The 16,610-nt window shown below is 41.5% G+C and overlaps 2 protein-coding genes and 1 pseudogene across 6 annotated transcripts in view; 1 reads left to right on the plus strand and 2 right to left on the minus strand.

Annotated features, from left to right (window-relative positions):
• Nucleotides 1–4,082: 4,082 nt before the first annotated feature.
• Nucleotides 4,083–16,610, plus strand: part of NEXN (nexilin F-actin binding protein) — a 50,210-nt gene continuing 37,682 nt past the window's right edge. For 2 of the 5 annotated variants that reach the window (XM_042997642.1, XM_042997643.1), the window contains exon 1: nucleotides 4,083–4,360. The gene's annotated coding sequence lies outside the window, so the exon portion shown is untranslated. The remainder of the gene's footprint in view (nucleotides 4,361–16,610) is intronic. The other 3 variants (XM_042997644.1, XM_042997645.1, XM_042997646.1) reach the window with 2 other exon arrangements.
• Nucleotides 10,303–10,469, minus strand: LOC122241597 (annotated as a pseudogene).
• FUBP1 (far upstream element binding protein 1) overlaps nucleotides 15,002–16,610 on the minus strand; it is a 73,731-nt gene continuing 72,122 nt past the window's right edge. The window contains exon 24 of the transcript XR_006221607.1: nucleotides 15,002–15,190. The gene's annotated coding sequence lies outside the window, so the exon portion shown is untranslated. The remainder of the gene's footprint in view (nucleotides 15,191–16,610) is intronic.

The raw sequence follows: 16,610 nt of genomic DNA on the forward strand, positions 1-16,610 counted from the left end.
CCGGGCCAACTGTGACAACCGTGACACAATACGGAAGGGCATTACACAAGGGTGTGAACATTAAAAGGCAGGATCATTTGGGGTCATCTTAGTGGCTGGATACCATCACAGGGAATCATAATACATTATATATAGTTAAGGTAGATACTTTAAATGAATAAATATATATTCTTTGGGCAATAATTTGATGTAGGGTCAAGGCCTTCACTATGAGTATGGATCTGTTTGGTATTCTGAGGTATCTTTGTTGTATAAACTATCCATCTAAATCATCATCTGGGATTTCCAGTTTCCCTTTTGAAGGAGAAAAAACTTACATGGGAAGCAATGAATGCCAAATCCACCTGGTTTTCCTAATTTTGTAGCCACTTTTATACTTTGCCTTACCCCCACCTAGCTTAATGGTAATTTTTATAATCTATTTGCCTTTATCAAGTCTTCAAAGCTTTCATCCTAGCTTTTGTAAAAACATTACTTACTTTGCTTTCACATTTATTCCTTTTTGTAATTTTATGTCATTTCAATAATGTGCAACTGATATAATCAAGTTTGAGAATAAACCCAAGTGATTCATGATAGGTATATGAGGTATGTTTATTAAAAAATGGCAAATCCTAGATTTCAGATAGTCTTTTTTTTCTTTTTATTTATGTACTTATTTATTTTGCAAGAGAGACTGTGTGTGTGAGTGGGGAAGGGACAGAGAGAGAGAGAATCCCAAGCAGGCTCTGGGCCATCAGTGCAGAGCCCAGTGAGGGGCTCATCTCATGAACTGAGATCATGACCTGAGCCAGAATCCAGAGTTGGACACGTAACTGACTGAGCCACCCAGGCACCCCTCAAATAGTCTTAAGTTTAGCATGTCCAAAACTGAGCTCCTGACCACAGCGGCTTAAACCGCCTCTTGCCAGCACTTGACAACTGACAACTCCATTCTTCCAGTTCCTCAGGCCAAAAACTTCGTCCTCACACTTCATGTTGTATCTTGTGCCAAAATCTACTGGTTCTACATTTTTTAAAATGTACCAAGAAAAAAAAAAAGTGCCAAGCACTTCTGTCTTCACAGGTGTCACCATGGTCCCAACTCCTGTTACCTGTCATCTGGTTATTTTGGACACCTTGTAATTGGTCTCCGGTCTCATCTAGTGTATTTGTAGCATATCAGCCAGAGTGAACATGTTAAAAATATGTCAGATCATGTCACTACTTTGTTCACAATCTGCCATGGCCAGCCATCTTAAAGGCCAAAGTCCTTACAATGTTAGACAAAAGGCTCCGCTGTGTCCTGTCCTCGTCTACTTCCTCTTTTCACCCTATGCCACTCAGCTTCACCCACACAAGCCTCCTTGCTCTTTCTAGAACATGTCAGGATCTTTCTTCTCTGGACCCCTTTTGTACAATGTTTGGGGCACCTGGATTGCTCAGTTGGTTGAACGACAAACTCTTGATTTTGGCTCAGGTTATGATCTCACGATTTGTGAGATCGAGCCCCGCAATGGGCTCTGTGCTGACAAAGCAGAGTTTTTTGGAGATTCTCTCTCTCTCCCCTGCCCCCCCTTTCTCTGAAAATAAACAAATAAAATTAAAATTAAGAGGTGTAAGCTATTCATTCCTCAATGAGAGAAACATTCTAAATCGGTAATTGAAACAGCTATTTAAACTTAATCTAGACAGGTGGCCTAGATGGTCCAGCTCGCCCCCTTGCTCCCTTCAGTACCATTACCTCAACCTTCTTTAGTTCATGAAACTTTCCATGGTCATTCTGGCTGCAGGACCTTTGCACAAGCTGATCTCTCTGCATGACATCCTCTTTCCCCACTCCCCACTTACCTAACTTCAACATATGCTCCTGCTGTCCACTTAAATGCTGCTTTCTCAGAGAAGCCTTCCCTTCACTCCCAACCTGTGTCAGTGTTCCCTATTATGAACTCTCATTCCACCCCTTTCCTCCTGAAACTTTCCAACTTATAAGTATGCATTTATTTTTATGATTTAAAGAAGTGAGTACAAGCTCTCTTAACTGATAATCCATTTGCTGGGCTCACCTCATTAAACAAAGTGCTTCATTCTTCCTACAAAACTCTAATAGGGGGACGCCTGGGTGGCTCAGTTGGTTAAGCATCCAACTCTTGGTTTCAGCTTAGGTCATGATCTCATGGTTTGTGGGTTTGAGTCCCGAGTTGGGCTCTGTGCTGGAAGCACACAGCCTGCTTGGAATTCTCTGTCTCTCTCCTTCTTTGCCCCTCTCTCACTCGCTCTGTCTTGGTCTCTTTAAAAAAAAAAAAGAAAACACTCTAGTAGGTATCCAAGGCATGGGAGGCCTTCTTCTCCCTTCACCAATTCATTATTCATTCTTTCATTCAACAAATATGCAGTTCTAGATACTGAGGATGTAGCAGTTGACAAAATAAATAAAAAGCCCTGCCATCATGATCAGACATTCTAGTGGAAGAAGGCAGACAATAAACATTGTACTTAGCAATATGCAATATGGATAAAACCACAGCAGGAAAGGAGGGAATGCTGTGAATGGGGTGAGTGGATATCGTATTTTTATTTCATTTTTGTTGTTGTTGTTTTAGAGAGAGCACACACGTGCGCATGAGCAGGAGAGGGAAAGGCAGAGGGAGAGAGGATCTTAGGCTCTGTGCTGCCTCAGCTTACGCCTTTTATTTTATTTTTTAACATTTATTGATTTTTGGGAGAGTGTGCAGGCATGCAAGCAGGAAAGGGGCAGAGATGGATGGGGGGGTTGGGCGACCCAGGATCCAAAGCAGGCTCGAAGCTGACAGCAGAGAGCCAGATGTGAGGCTCGAACTCACCAACTGTAAGATCATGATCTAAGCCAAAGTCCACTGCATAACGGACTGAGCCACCCAGGCGCGCCCCCCCCCACTCCCCAGCTTACACATCTTATAAGAATTTCCATCATGGTGCACCTGGGTGGCTCAGTCAGTTAAGTCACTTTCGGTTTTGGCTCAGGCATGATCTCACAGTTCATGAGTTTGAGCCTCGCCTCGGGTTCTGCACTGACAGTGTGGATCCTGCTTGGGATTCTCTCTCTCTCTGCCCCTTCCTTCCCCCACCCCCACACTGTAGCATGAACACTCTCTCAAAATAAATACATAAACTTAAAAAAATAAATCTCCATCCTGAGTGTATGGTGATGGGGTGGAGAAGAAAAGCTACAGCTGGGAGTAGAAAGCCTTTTCAATATCCCTGAAAATATAACCTGAGCACCACTGTCTGTCCAGAGCTGGAAGTTGGAAGTGTTTGTCCCTGCTGTATCTCTGTGGATGCTACTTCAATAAAGTTTTTATATTTTTCTTTTTTTCGTTCTCTCTCTTTCTTCTTTCTTTTATTATTTATTCTGTGCATGCAGTGAAAAACTGAAGATCTCCCAAACCAGAAACCCCCCCTTCGTGGGTTGTCTGATGGGTTTAACTGACAGGCTGGTTGAAAAGGCGTGTGGGTGCCAATATTCTCAGGTGCCTTTAGTTTAAAAAGACCAGAGATGATTTGCTTTTAACTAGGGAAAGGTGGTCGATTATATAAGTATTATTCGCTTTTAGTTGTGTGTGTGTGTGTTTTAAACCTCTTCTTCTCCCTCCCCCTTCTCCTTCCACTTTTCTCTATCACCACTCTCTTTGGAGTTCAAGACGAAAGCCAAGAAAAAAGACAGCCACAGCCAGACGAAGTGGTCCCCGGACTGCTGCCCTGTGGTCTCAGCAACAAAGGAAAAATTGGTCAAAAGTCATGCTTTCGTTGAAGACAAGGTGGTGGCTCGGCGTGCGGGTTAGAAACCAGGACTGCAAGAGCCGCTGAGAGAAGTGAGCCCCAGGGCCAACAGGCTGTGGGTAGTGGGGAGCCGGCTCCAGCCTGTCTGTGAATCCCATTCCAACATCACTCCTTACCCACCGGGGAGGCCGCCCTCCCGTGTCCGGTCCCTGCCGGGAGGTGGAGGCCAGACCCCCGGTGAGAGGCTCGGCGACCCAGACTCGGGCGACCGGCAGGTTCTGGCGGAAAGTTGGCAGCCGCCGCCCCTCTCCAGTCTCCCTCCTCGACACTCCACCCCCCTCCGGGCGCTACGGCGGAGGTGGGGGTTGGGGGAACTGGCCTGGTGTTCTGGAACAGCTGCAGCCGGCGCTGGGCCCGCCTGGAATGCGGGAACAGGCTGCGCACCAGGACTTTTATGGAAACTTGCTGCTGGAGGCGGCGGCGGCGGCCAGAGGGCTCCCAGCGGCCGGAGCGGCGGCGGCAGCGGCCGGAGCGCCCAGACCCCTACCCGCACCCAGGCGCAGGACGCGCACAGCCTCTCCGCGCGCGAGGAGGACACTCGCTGCTCGTCGGCTCCGGGCGGGTGAGAGCAGTCGGGGAACGTGGGGCGGGGGCGGCGGACACGGAGGTGTCGGGTCCCCCGCGGGGGCGGGGGCTGCGGGAAGACGCGCCCCGCCGCCGGGCTGAGCCGCAGCCCCCTGAGCGCGCCGGGCTGCGGCCAGCTGTGGCTGCGCGCCCGGCCCGGCCCGAGGGAGTCGCGTCCTGCGGACTCGGCGGGGTGCCGGCCCGGGTCTGCGCCTCTGGCGGCGCGAGCCGGCCTTGGGCTGTGGCGGCGGTTTCCTCGGCCCGCTCCCCTGCTTTCAGCTCCGCCCGTGCCCTGTCGGCACGGAACTCGGGTGCTCGGGTGCCTTCCCTACTCCTGCAGGGAACGGCCCTCCGCGAGCGCAGTGGGTGCCAGTCCCCTCGCTCTCCCCTCGGGGTCCAAGCAGCCTCCAAGTTCAGTGGCGTCCCCCCCACCCACCACGTGCCCCCGGAGCGGTCTCCGTCGCCGCCAGCGATGCCTGCTGTTTTTAAGAGAAATCCTTTCTGGTGCGTCCCTGCGGAGCTTGGGGAGTAATATGTGATTTAACAGCCCGTCAGCTACCCCCTCCCTCCAAAGTATTTTCTGGAAGCTATTTTGTCCGAGGTGGGATGTTGGGGTTGCGCAACTACAGTGGGAAGTTGTAGTGGAGTGCATAATGTGGTCACCTCCGTAGACCTCCCTTGTCCTCTCTTTTTTGAAAACGCCACGCCGTTCCAACTGTTTGTAAACTGTGAAACGCTCTACAGTGCTAAAAATTTACTGGCATTTGTAAAGAAAAAAACGAAGTTGAGAGGTTATGATTATCGCAGTGGCTTCGAGACCTTCATTTTATATTTATTTGAGGACCATAACGCGAAACAAAGAGAGCTGGGGGGAGGGTGCGGTGGAGAGCGAGCGAGAACAAGGTAAAAATAGCATAAGGGTATGTCCTAACAAAATGTCTGTCCTTGGGAAAGAGGCAGGTAGAAAAAATGAAGTAAGCCATGAGAAATAGTTCATGAGCAAAGCCATGGGAGCATCATTCATCAGCTAAATTTTGTTAATGAATTTGTGTAGCGGGCCCATTGGCCTGCGAGTCACAGCATAACTATGTGTTGGGTAGTACGATTAGTAAACCTGAGTATTTATGCCATTTTAGTCACACGTCATTAAGTGAACCACATTATTCCTTCCCCCCCTTTACAGGTTGGATTACTGCCATAAGAAAACTCAAAATACACTAAATCTTTGAAATTCTTCTGAGTTTTGAGGTGTGCCAAGGTGGAAAATGTGTAATTAATCAAACTGAGGGACAGTTGTTTTTTTGAGATATGTTTAGTATAAATGAACTTTGATTATTTAATACAACTAGTTATGATTCTTCCTCACAGCTATTAGTCCTCTATTTTTGAAGATCTTTTATACTTTGGAATAATTTAAAGAAAAATGTGGGAAAGTGTGTGTTTTATCTACAACAACTCCCTTAAGGAGCCCTAAGCAAAAACTACAACAAAATTTTTTTTAATCCGGTTTCCCTCAAATTGGCAAAATTCGGTTTTAATGGAAGATTCACACTTCTAAATCCCTTTTCAGCTGAATGTAGTGAAGAGCCATTTTTCTTGTTCACCTTCAATGGAATCTGTGCTATTTTTGAAAATTTGATATGTAAGACTGATCATTGTCAAAATGTGTGTCATCTCGAGATGACTATATTTAGCATCAACAAAGGAATGCGTTATCTAGGCTTTTGAACAGTATTTTTCCCCTGAAATTACACTTGAAGTATTTAGGTTAGGGTTCCATTTGTGAACAGAATGAAAACTGAGTATGTATATTTGGAAGAGATTAATTGGGGATTTAGATTGCTTCGAACCCGAGTGACCTGAAATGACATACTTCTTCATTTAGGAAAAAAGGATAAAACTTACCGTTGTCTTCAAAACACCCCAAAGGCAAATAAAAGTATTGTTTAAATAAAAGCACATACCTCTGAGAAGGAAAACAATGAAGTAAATGTAGAAAAGTATGTAATAGGTGGGCAGATGTCTAAACATTTTTATGGGAGAGAGGACGCAGTATATTTTAGTACGTAAGGCATATACACACACAAAATATCTTGGTAGCTGTTTTATAATTTAGAGGGAAAATGACCTACAGCATTCTTAACAATTTCACATAGTTTTGTTCTTAATCAATTTGTGGTCTATATCACCTGTGTAGGTTTTTTCATGTTCTCTTCTGGTTTTATAATTGGAAAATTACATATTATTTATATACACTTGGAATTGTTATATTTTCTTTTTCTATTTAAGTATTCAGTGAATAGTTTGGCTGGACTTAACCATAGCGTAGACTTTCTACACTCTGTGATGAGTGGATTCTTACCCTGAAATCCAACTTATTTAACTTCTAGTAAAATTTGTGGGTTTTTTGTTCTAAATTTAATATAACCATATTTATGGTTAAAAATTATCAAGAATGGAGGGGCACCCGGGTGGCTCAGTATGTTAAGCTTCCAACTTCGGCTCAGGTCATGATCTCACCGTTGGTGGGTTCGAACCCCACATCGGGCTTTGCTCTGACAGCACAGAGCCTGCTTTGGATTCTCTGTCTCCCCCTGTCTGTGCCCCTCTCCCACTCGTTCTCTGTCAAAAATAATTTGACGTTAAAAAATATCAAGAATAGAAAAGGGGACCTTCAAAATGTGACACATGTATTGTTAGCATTTTGATGTATTTCCTTTTTCTATCAGTAGCGTTTTTTTTTTTTTTCTCCCTGCCCCTCCTTTTTTTTTTTTTTTTTTTTTTTTTCTTGTCATCTCCTCCCTTTTGCTGTCAGATTAGAAGACAGATTAGAGCTCCCTGGGCCACGTTTTGAGGTTGGTGAAATTTGACTTCCACCTTCCTTTCTGTGCCTCTTTCTTGTCCTTTCCTCCCCTTTGACTGGGCCTCCGCCTTTCAGGCCAAACTAGGCCTCCCTTTATCTCTCCATTTTCTTAGTGCTGCCTGTTCATTTAGATCAGGGGCCACAAATTGGCAGCCAGAAGCCACTTACAGCCACAAACAGGCTTAAAAAATAAAACCTGGATTTCCAGCCTCTTGAAAAATTGGAGGATGTTGGCAAAACTGGGTCCTTTCTGCACCGCAACAATACCCTGGGACAAGTAGTTGCTTCCCCCTCAGGGTACACAGGCTCCTTTTGACATTGTCTCCTCCATTCCCTGTTGTTTTACAACCAGTCCTCATTCACTTACATTAACTGTCAATTAACACTACATAACATTGACTTCCACTACTTTTACATTGCCTGACCCTAGACGCTTGAGTATGCTTGAGTCTTCTGATCTAAGTATGAGGGCAAGTCTGAAGCTATGATATGATGGGAAGTCTGGACCTGGCATTAGGAATCCGGACTTTAAGTGTAGACATATTTTGGTTAGCAATCCTTCTCTTAAATAATGTGATCATAGGAATGAGAAGAACAGGTTAACATTCACTGACACTAATTGCTAGTACCAATTTGAGCTGGAAGGGGCCATGTATTGATAGCTAAAATGAGTAAAAAGATTTTAAGTGGTGGGATTTCAGAAAGCATAGGGTAGGTATTTCTGGGAACTCTTAAATAATCCTAATCCTTTCCCCTCCTGGAAATGTTTAGGAGAGTTTTTTTGACCCCTAGAGATTGGCCATAAAGGGGAGTTAACTACTGTTCCTCTTCTGTCTTTCCGCCCTCCCCTTCTTTGTAGGCAGGGCCTGGGGCTGCCCCTTCCCAGCTGTGTCCTTCATTTGAAAGGCCATTTCCACTTGCAGAGAAGGTTAGGAAGCCCATTCTCCTCCAGAGAGTACCACATCCATGTGCTTTGGAAGCCAACTTCTGGTTTTTCATGAGACCTAGTTTAATGTAAATCCAGTCCATTTTACTTCGTTTTCTATTCATTCATGCATGCATTCTTACCAGCAGCCTTCTTTTGGGAGATGTTAATCATAAGTTCTATTTGGGTTGACTTTGGATTAGACAATTTTCCTGTTCTCTCTTTGTCATTCATTCACTCCTCCAAATATGAGTTGAGTTTGTACTGTGTGTCCTAGTTGTATGAGATGCTAAGGATAAAGAATAGAGTAGAGCAGGGGCACCAGGGTGGCTCAGTCGGTTGAATATCTGACTTTGGCTCAGGTCACAATCTCACATTGGTGAGTTTAAGCCCTGTGTTGGGATCTGTGCTGACAGCTCAGAGCCTGGAACCTGTTTCAGATTCTGTGTCTCCCTCTCTCTCTGCCCCTCCCCTGCTCATGCTCTGTCTCTCAAAAATAAATAAACATTAAAAAAAAAAAAAAAAAAAGAATAGAGCAGCATTCTTGCTTTTAAGGGTACTCCTAGCACAGTGATTGCCCTCTGAAAACTATCAAATACAGTCATATGAGTGCAAAGTATTATACTTTATTAATACAGAAGAATGTCAAGGCAGGTTGAAAATAAGATTCTTTGTCACTAGTGAGGAATTGTTTATATCGGTAGGAAGAAAAAAATCTATTTCTAACAGATAAAATAGGATCTAATTTAACATTTTTGAATTGTGACAAGGCTTATCACAGGTTTTATAGTATTTTTAAAGTATAAAGTTACCATCTTTACTAAAGAAATGTAATAAAGTTGTATTTTGTAAATGTTTTTTATTTGAGAGAGAGAGAGAGCGTGAGGGCGCACAAGCGAGAGGGGAACAGAGAGAGAGGGAGACAGAGGATCCGAAGTGGGCTCTATGGTCCCAATGAGGGGCTCAAACTCATGAACCATGAGATCATGACCTGAGCCTAAGTCAGATGCTTAACCGACTGAGCCACCCAGGTGCCCCAAGTTATATTGTATTTAAGTATATATTTCTGGTGAAGTGAAAAATGATAAAATTTAGGCTCACATTTTATGAAGCTCAAAACAATGTTGTTGTTTGTTCCAAAGACTGTAAAGGGATAGGTTTTAACCTATGGGATAGTTCCAAAGACTGTAAAGGGATAGGTTTTAACCCTGTTAAAACCTGTAGTATATACCTGTAGTATATAGTTAGGTGTTCTAAAACCTTCTTAAAATTTGAGACAAATAATTTACTTGAGTTTAATGAAATGCAGATTTAAAGCTGTCAGTCGTGACAATTCTGTTCCTTGAGAAAGGAGATAACACATTAACACAATGTAACCATTATTATAAATGATAGCTAAGATTTAAAATTCTTTTCTTAAGGAGTACCTGGGTGGCTCAGTTGGTTGAGCATCTGACTCTTGGTTTTGGCTCAGGTCATGATCTTGTGGTTCATGGGTTTGAGCCCTGGGTCAGCCTCCGCACCGACAGAGCAGAGCCTGCTTGGGATTCTCTCTCTCTTCCTCTCTCCCTGCCCCTCCCCTGCTTGTGCTCTCTCTCTCGCTCTCTCTCTCTCTGTCTGTCTGTCTGTCTGTCTCTGGAAATAAATGAATAAACTTAAAAAAATTATTTTCTTGATTCCTGCATTATTTGCTATGTTGAAATATTTTAATTGAATATCTAAAAAAGTCAAGGAAAATTAATTTAGAAAACATAGAAGTCAAGCATAGATCCAATGAAATTCTAGAATAGAAACATTAGCATGAATATTTTTAGATCTGATGTACTTAATATTATATTCTATGAGATTTACATATTGTCTCACAGCTTGAGCTTCATACCTTAATACTCAACCTGGAAATTATTTTATAACAGCTCCAAATTATACTCTATTCTTGAAACACATTTTATCAGGCTATTAAGTCATTTTCAAAAGTGTCTTAAAGCCTGTCTCACTAATTGCTGTACCTGTTGATACCAATATTAGTATTACCCATCCAGCATATTATGTATATAAATATATATATGTGTATATATTTATTTATATATACATATATTTCACATACTTTAAAATTAGATAAAAATGGAGAATGATAAAATAAGTAATCGAGTAACAGTCAAACCTGCAGCTGAACATTTGCAACCTCAGATAAGTCACTGAGTCTCTGTGCCTCTCTTTCCATATGGTAAGTGAAGGGATTGGACTAAACGATCTTTCAATTAGCAATAATTGTGCTTCGGATAACCCTCATTGGCTACGATCCTGCCACCGCACAAAGCTGATCTTTAAAGTCTTTGTATAATGAGCTCTAAAAATCCTGATTCTTTTTTTTTTTAATACTTATTTTTTTATTTGGAGAGAGAGAGCATGCACACAGGAGTGAGTGCAGGGGGGAGGGGGAGAGAGAGAGAGAGAGAGAGAGAGAGAGAGAGAGAGAGAGAGAGAGAGAGAGAGAAAGAATGAATATGAATGAATATCCCAAGCAGGCTCTGTCCATGCTGTCAACAAGGGGCTCGATCACACTCACTGTGAGATCATGGCCTGAGCCAAAATCCAGATTCAGATGCTTAACTCACTGAGCCACCCAGGATTAAAATCCATGTCATTCTGACAGGTAGTAAAACCTATTTAAAACTGAGCTCATTTTCTGACTCCTTAAACATGTTTTCAGATTTAATCTCAATGGTAACTCTGTCTACTCATTTTCTCAAAATAGAAACTTCGAGCTAATTCTTCACAGTATTCCTTGCCTCTCCTCTCCCTCTCCAAATCTAACTGGCCAAAGCTCTTGCAGTAGTGGCCCCACTGCAAGGTAAGTTCCCTGGAAGCAGGGACTTTGTCTTTTGGTTCACTTTCATCTCTCACAGCCTAGGACAGTGCCTGGCATATAGTAGGAGCTTAATGAACACGTATTAAATAAGGGCATGAATGGGTCACTATGTCCTGTCAGTTCCACTGCTAAAATGTCTCTTCCAGTTTTTGATTTGTAATGCCCCTGTCTTAATTCAGGTGTTCTCTTGCCGGGACCACTGTATTTGTCCTCTTCCGTGTACCTCAATTTTCTGCATGGCTGTCAGAGTGCTTTTTCTTTCTAGACTATGTATCCAATTCATATTCTTGCTTTAAAACAATCCCTTTCTAGATCCTCATTGCCTATAGGATCAAGTCTAAACTTTCTTAATATGACATTTAGGAATGTTCCCAGTCTGTGCCCCGCCTGTTTTTCTAGTTTCACCATATATTTGCTGGGTAACTTATAGTTCCTCAAATTTGCAACAGGTCATCAGGCAATTGGTGTTTTTGTTCTTGTTGCTTCTTTTGTCTGAATGTGTGAAATCCTATTTATCTTCTCCTATTTCTCTTTCAAGGTCTAAATCAAATGTCACTATCTCTGTGTAATGTTCCTTAATCCCAAGCCCCTCCTTTATCCCACCATTGTCTTTTCCACAACTTTTCCATGTTTCTACAGCCCTGTGTATATACTGCTATTATAGCACTTAATATGTTGTGCATTAACTAGTTGCGGTCCCATCTATTTCTTCCAACAAAGCTATTTGATTTCAAAGGCTGTTTCATACAGCCTTTGCCAGGCATAGTGTCTAGTATCCCATTGCCAGGCATAATGTCTAGTACAAAGTACGTTTTCCTTCTCACAAAAATACTGTATCGTTAATACAGACCATATATGTCAAATTCGGAGAAAAATGCAACCTTTTTGATAAATCCTATCATAATATGCTATAGGCTATGGTAGTATTGTGATACTCCCTCTGAAACCTATGATGAATACTTAGCTGTCTTCATTTAACATGAATGATTAATATGCTAGACTGGCATCATTAAATCCCTTCATCATCCCAGCCTTCTTTATTATGACCAAGCTCTTGTTGATGAGCTACATGTTTAAACCTTGTCCTTTAGTGTTTTCTCTCTACTCATTCTTGGTAACAATTCATCTGGCTTGCCTGAGATCTTTAACACAACAGTGCATCGAGGCTGAATTGTTGTGTTGCTGCTGCCCCCTTAAGGTGGCCAAAGACACTGCATTGCCTGAACAAGCGGAAGAAAAGTCACTTAATTAGATTAGGAAAAGACTGTGAGATTCCCAAAATCCTTTGGTATTCAGGTTACTGAGTATAGGAATTAAGTTATTAAAACAACTTCATTTAGCATTCTAAAACAGTGAGGGGTACTCAGTCCAACTACTCCCTTTGTAGAAAGAACTAACGTGAGTTGATAGAACATTCTTTCCTGTAATTCAGCAAATCTCAGAATGTGGTTTTAGAATTCCTGGGAATATCCAACAGCCTTTAGGGGCCCATAAAGTTCTTCCTTTTTCAATTATGCATCTGTATGAGGCCATATCTTGATTTTTCTTTTTTGAGGCCATATCTTTAATACTTCAATCAAAACAACATGTCACAATAGTTCAAATGCAGAAGAAGGTATGAGAATGTACCTTTTATTAAGTCAGAATTAGAGATGTGCAAAAAATGTAAAACAATGCCACTCTTACTATTTTTATTCTGAAAAATAGTTACTTTCATAAAATGTGTGTGTTGATATGTAATGGGGTTTTTTATTATTTGAAAGGACTCTCTTGGGAAGACTTTGAAGTAACCAGTCAAAAAAAATTGTAAGTTCTTATTTGATGACATTATTAATAAAATTAAGTTACATATATAAATAAAATGTAAGGGTTTTTTTAATGTTTATTTTTGAGAGACAGAGCATGAGGAAGAGAGGGGCAGAATGAGAGGGAGACACAGAATCTGAAGCAGGCTCCCGGCTCTGAGCTGTCAGCACAGAGCCCAATATGGGGCTCTGACCTCAACGCGAGATTGTGAACTGAGTGGACATCAGATGCTTACCCTCTTAACTGAGCCACCCAGGTGCCCCAAATATAAGGATTTTTTTTTTTAAGCTACAGTACATCGCAGGAAAGACCTGGAGCCTCTATACTGAACAAAGGATGAGAGTGGAGGGTTTTAATTTTCAATATTTTAAATATCTATAGATAAAATCCATACAGAATCTCTCTAAGGCTTCTCAAAAATAGATCCAGACATTAGTCCTAAACTCAAAAAGTTCTAAAACCACTCCTCTAACTTATAGCCTTTCTTCTACTGGAGGCATTTTTCTTTAACATCAGAAAACTTATTTTTATATGCGTTCCCACACTTTCAGATGTTATTTAAATGAATCATTTTCTAACTAAAATTGTTAGCCTTGTTATATCGGTAATTAGCTTTCATCCCATCTACACTGTGAGCTCCATAAAAAGATAGATTTTATTCATCTTTGTATATGTAGTGCCTTACACTGCATCTAGCACATTGCAGAAAGATGTTCAATAACCTTTTTTAAAAAAATATTTTAATGTTTATTTATTATTGAGAAAGAGACAGAACATGAGCATAGGAGGGGCAGAGAGAGGGGGAGACACAGAATCTGAAGCAGGCTCCAGGGTCCAAGCTGTCAGCACAGAACCTGGCATAGGGCTCGAACTCATAAACCATGAGATCATGACCTGAGCCGGGGCCAGAAGCTTAACCGACTGAGCCACGCAGGCACCCCAGAAAGATGTTCAGTAACTTTCTTGAGCGAATGAATATTCATTTCAGCTAATTCCATCTTTTCTCATTTATTTGTAATTCTATCACACTCATAACCTCTAAATCTAGGAAATAACATGTGTAAAACACCTACTGTGTGGCTTCATAATATGGATTCAGTTGTTAGTTTCAGCTCTTCTCCTTCATTCAGTGTAGAGACTCCAAGTCTTTCCTGAGATGTATTGTAGCTTTAAAAAAATCCTTACATTTTATTTGTATATGTAACTTAATTTTATTAATGATTTAATCAACTGAGAATGTACTGATTTTCTTTAAGTAGTTACTTTAAAGTCTTCCCGAGAGAGAATAAAAGGCAAGCATTATTCTGGGCCTAATTCTGAGGGAACAGGAGGATGTACTCTGTGGTGCCTAGGATATAGTGATTTCAGCTGAAGTAGGGTTTAAAACCTCAGAAAAGTGTCATCACTTATGTGTCATGCTGCACTGGTATAACAAATAAACAGATTTTGTATTGCTGAGGACAATGGAAAAAGCAGGTGATTTTTGAAGCTTTTTGATGGTTATATGAGAGTGCATTATATTAGTCTAATTTTGCAGATGTCTGCAATGTTTTATAATAAAAAGTTAAAGTAGATTAGACTGATATTTCTTAGATGTGTGTGTGTGTGTGTGGGGGGGTGTTTAACAATATAAAAAATTTAAAAGTTTAAATGCCAGATACACCTAGAAACCTAAGCACATTTAGAGGTGTCAGAGACTGAAGGAGAGCAAACATTCATGCTTAGTTAGGGCTTAGAGGAGAAAATCACCATTTCTATTATGATTAGTTTGGGAAAGTACTTCATTGGTTTAAAAAAAAAATGTGGCTTAAGAATTGTCTTGGAAGGGAGCGCCTGGGTGGCTCAGTCAGTTGAGTGTCAGACTCTTGATTTCTGCTTGGGTCATGATCCTGGGGTTGTGGGATTGAACCCTGTGTTGGGCTCCATGCTGAATGTGGAGCCTGCTTGGAATTCTCTCTCTCCCTCTGCCCCTCTCCCCTGCTCTCTTCCTCTCAAAAAAAAAAAAAAAAAATCATCTTGGAAGGGGGTGCCTGGCACCTGACTGGCTCAGTCGGGAGGAGCGTGTGACTCTTGATCTCAGGGTTGTGAGTTCGAGCCCCGTGTTGGGTATAGAAATTTTATCTTGGAGGTGGAAATAGGCTATTGACTAAATTTGTTAGGTGGGAGGTTGAAGGAATGGGAAAAGATAAGGGAAACCAGGTCCTCATGAGGAAGCCTGCAGAAGACCTACAGACCCAGATGAGAATTTTAATTCTGATCTGTGATGCACTATGCAGGTAATGTTCTCAGAGCTGGAGTGACGGACCAGAGTTAAGGAGCACAGAGGGGCAGGGGATGCAGTAGTTGAGGAGGCAGCCTGGTGAGCCTGATGAAAACACAAAGAATGGCAAACTGTTACCCTATTATAAATCAAAGGAATCATGGCTAGAAGTTACTACAGAACATTTTAAACCTCATTTTACTAATAATGTATACTTAAAATCATTATTCTGATAATATGTATCAGTTAAGAACTTTAAAGAAACCTCATTAAAAGAGCTTCCCTGTAGAAACTGAGGTAACTTTATGTACTCACCACACTTGAATTCTAGTACCTCTTGAAAAAACTTGATAATTTAAAAATGTTTATCAGGTTTCTGAGGAAGGGAAAACTGTTAAAGTGAATACTTTGAATTTTGTACAGTTTTTTTATTTATCCATTTTGAAAGAGAGAGAGTAGGTGAGGGGCAGAGAGAGAGAATCCCAAGGAGGCCCTGTGTCACCAGCACAGAGCCCGACAGGGGGCTCAGACCCACCAACTGAGATCATGACCTGAGCCAAAGAGTCGAATGTCCAATTGATGGAACCACCCGGGCACCCCTCATTTTGTAGGCTTATTAAAATGACAGTGATACATATGAATACTAAATATATGAATACTTTTAGCTACCTAATTATATGTAGTTAAAGGAGGGCCTGGGGTCTCTGCTCTAAATAAAACTGCAAATTCCACATGAGTTTTTAAAAAATATTTTTTATTTTTGAAAGAGAGCGTGTGTGCACACGAGAGGGGGAGGGGCAGACAGGGTAGGAGACAGAGGATGTGAAGTGGGCTTTGCGCTGTCAGCACAGAGCCCGATGCAGGGCTTGAACTCATGAATAGTGAGATCATGACTGGAGCTGAAGTCAAATGCTCAAATGACTGAGGCACCCCAAATTCCACACAAGTTTATAGACTAGTAGGGGAAATGTTGACTAATAGCATATAAAAAGCATGAAAGTGGGAGGCAATAATCAATGAGTCTAAGATTGAGTGGATATTTGGAATATGAGAGTATGTTCCCAAAAGATTAATTTGAAAATCTTCTGTAAATGTCCAATAGCAGATTTTAAAATAAGTACAGACAGTTCATTAAGAAAATAAAAGTTGGGTTAAAGGGATGGGATGTTTTAGACTTCTCAGTTTTGATGATTACTACATGTATATTGAAAATCTTTCCATGATGCCTTTTGGAGTTTATTTTACATTATAATTTCTTATTTATAGGCATTGAGGTAGGCACTGGAAAGGAACCAATCCACGGTAATCTGGGAAAGGAGCATAAAGTCTATCAGATGTACAGGTCAAAGTCTGGATGGAATTAAGAGAAGTGCAAAAAGTAGTCTGAGAATAGAAGTCATTATCTTAGGCATCTGACTGGAAGGTTGGGGTATGGTGTATGCTTCCTTTCAATTCTGTATCAGATGATTGATGTTAGAACCCCACCTGAGTTTGTAGATAGTAAAGCAGACTGGACCATTAAAAA

Source organism: Panthera tigris, chromosome C1 (assembly GCF_018350195.1).
Source record: "Panthera tigris isolate Pti1 chromosome C1, P.tigris_Pti1_mat1.1, whole genome shotgun sequence".
Classification (NCBI taxonomy): Eukaryota; Metazoa; Chordata; class Mammalia; order Carnivora; family Felidae; genus Panthera; species Panthera tigris.